General features: G+C 39.1%; 1 pseudogene; it reads left to right on the forward strand.

The window, feature by feature from the left end:
- Positions 1–1,235: 1,235 nt before the first annotated feature.
- LOC109452339 (large ribosomal subunit protein eL6 pseudogene) lies at positions 1,236–2,120 on the forward strand (annotated as a pseudogene).
- The last annotated feature ends 754 nt before the right edge of the window (positions 2,121–2,874 follow it).

Here is a 2,874-nt window from a genome sequence, read left to right on the forward strand (position 1 = left end):
CCATTTGCAACAACATGGATGGACCTAGAGAACATTATGTTAAGTGAAATAAGTCAGAAAGAGAAAGACAAATACCATATGATCTCACTTATATGCGGAATCTAAAGAAAAGAATAAGTGAATGAACTAATCAGAGACAGTTTTGGAAACATGGAGGAAAAACAGAGGGTTGCTAGAGGGGCGGGGGGGTGGGGATAAGGGGAAGGTGAGAGGTTTTGGGAACGTACAGGGGGATGGTGGATGGGGGGAGGGGGGTTCACACAGTGTGAGGGATGTAAATGATAAACGTCTAAGTTTTGCTCTGTCTTGTGCACCTGAAACTAATTTAAAAAAATAAATAAAAAATAAAATAAAATAAAATAAGAAAAAAAAAATTTTTCCTGAAGCACTGCATTAGTTGTATTCTACAAATTTTGAAATGCTGAACAGTAGTAGTCACACATTATTTGTGATTTTGCTTTTCATGCTTTCAGTTACCTGTAGTCAACCCAGTCTGAAAATATTAAATGGAAAATTCCAGAAATAAACAATTCATAAGTTTTAAAAATAATAATAAAATAAAATAAAGACTACAATAACTAAAATGAAGAATACATTAAAGGTAATCAACAGTAGGTTAGATGAAGTGAGGATAGAATTAGCAATTTAGAAGATAAGTTAGCAGAAAACACCCAAACAGAACAGCAAAAAGAAAAAAGAATACAAAAAAATGAGGACAGTTTAAGGGGTCTCTGGAACAATATCAAGCGTACCAACAGTCACATTGTAAGGGCACCAGGAGAAGAGAGAGAGCAAGGGATTGAAAAACCAATCTGAAGAAATAATGACAGAAAACTTCCCTAATGGTGGAGGAAATGGATATTCAAGCCCAGGATGCACAGAGTCCCAAACCAGATGAAACCAAACAGGCTCACACCAAGACAATTAAAATGCCAAAGGTTAAAGACAAAGAGAGAATCTTAAAAGCAGCAAGAGCAAAGCAGTTAGTTACCTACAAGGGAGCTCCCATAAGACTGTCAGCTGATTTCTCAACAGAAACTTTGCAGGCCAGAAGAGATTGGCAGGAAATACTCAAAGTGATAAAAAGCAAGGACCTACAATCAAGATTACCCTCCCCAGACAATCTAAAATTTAGAATTAAGGACAAAGAACTTCCCAGATAAGAAAAAGCTAAAGAAGGTCCTCCCCACTAAACCAGTACTATAAGAAATGTTAGCTTTTTCCCAACTTGCAAGATGGCGGGTGAAAAACCTGAGAAGCTGGACACTAAGGAGAAGAAACCTGAAGCCAAGAAGTCTGATGCTGGTGGCAAAGTTAAGAAGGCTAATCTCAAGACCAAAACGCCTAAAAAGGGGAAGCTCCACTGCAGCCAAAACCCTGTCCTGATCAGAGGAATCGGCAGATGTTCCCGATCAGCTGTATATTCCCAAAAGGCCATGTACAAGAGGAAGTATTCAGCAGCTAAATCCAGGATTGAAAAGAAAAGGAAGGGGAAGGTTCTTGCTACTGTCAAAACACCAGTTGGTGGCGACAACAATGGTGGCACCCGAGTGGTTAAAGTTCGCAAAATGCCTAGATACTATCCTACTGAAGATGTGCCTAGAAAGCTGTTGAGCCATGGCAAGAAAGCACGTGAGAAAACTTCAGGCCAGCATCACTCCCAGGACCATTCTGATCATCCTCACTGGGCGACATAGAGGCAAGAGGGTGGTTTTCCTGAAGCAGCTGAGCAGTGGCTTGCTGCTTGTGACTGGACTTCTGTCCCTCAATCGAGTTCCTCTGTGTAGAACACACCAGAAATTTGTCATCGTCACTTCCACCAAAATTGATATCAGTGGTGTGAAGATCCCCAAACGTCTCACTGATACTTACTTCAAGAAGAAGAAGCTGTGTAAGCCCAGACACCAGGAGGGCGAGATCTTCAACACAGAGAAAGAGAAATACAAGATTACAGAGCAGCGCAAAATTTATCAGAAAGCCGTGGACTCGCAAATTCTGCCAAAAATCAAAGCTGTTCCTCAGCTCCAGGGCTACCTCCGCTCTGTGTTTGCTCTCACAAATGGGGTTTATCCTCACAAACTGGTGTTCTAAATTAATTATGAAAAATCTAATTAAATGCCTGAACTGTTAAAAAAAAAAAAAGAAAGAAATGTTACAGGGACTCTATTAAGACAAATTATATATACATAATATGGCAATATACATATGGCAATAACTACATAGCTATCAACAGTTACTTTAAATGTCAACGGATTAAATGCTCCAATCAAAAGATAGGGCGGCTGAATAGATAAGAAAATAAGACCCTTACATATGCTGTCTACAATAACCTTACTTCAAATAAAAAGACACACACAGACTGAGATTAAAGGGAAGGGGAAAAGATATTTCATGAAAATTGAAACAAACTTATACTTAAACTTGAAGCAATACTTATACCAGACAAAATCGACTTTAAAACAAAGGCTATAACAAGAGACAATAAGGACCCAGTAATCCCACTTGTGGGTAATTATCTGAAGAAATCCAAAATGCTACTTGGAGGGGATGTGTACATCCATATGTTAATTACAGCATTGTTTACAATGGCCAAGATGTGGAGGCATCCTTGGTGTCCGTTGATGGATGAATGAATGAATAAAGAGTCGGTGGTATGTATATACAATGGAATATTGCTCAGCCATCTGAGGCGGCATGGATGAACCTGAAGGGTATCAGACAGCAAAAGACAGATGCAATGTGATTTCGCTGATGTGTGGAATCCAAAGAACAAAATAAACAAATGAACAAGATAGAAACAAACTCATAAATACAGAGAATACTTTGATGGTTGCCAGAAGGGAGGAGGGTTGTGATTGGGTGAAAAAGGAAAAG

This window comes from Rhinolophus sinicus, chromosome 4 (assembly GCF_057876585.1).
Source record: "Rhinolophus sinicus isolate RSI-liver-muscle chromosome 4, RSI-T2T, whole genome shotgun sequence".
NCBI lineage: Eukaryota > Metazoa > Chordata > Mammalia > Chiroptera > Rhinolophidae > Rhinolophus > Rhinolophus sinicus.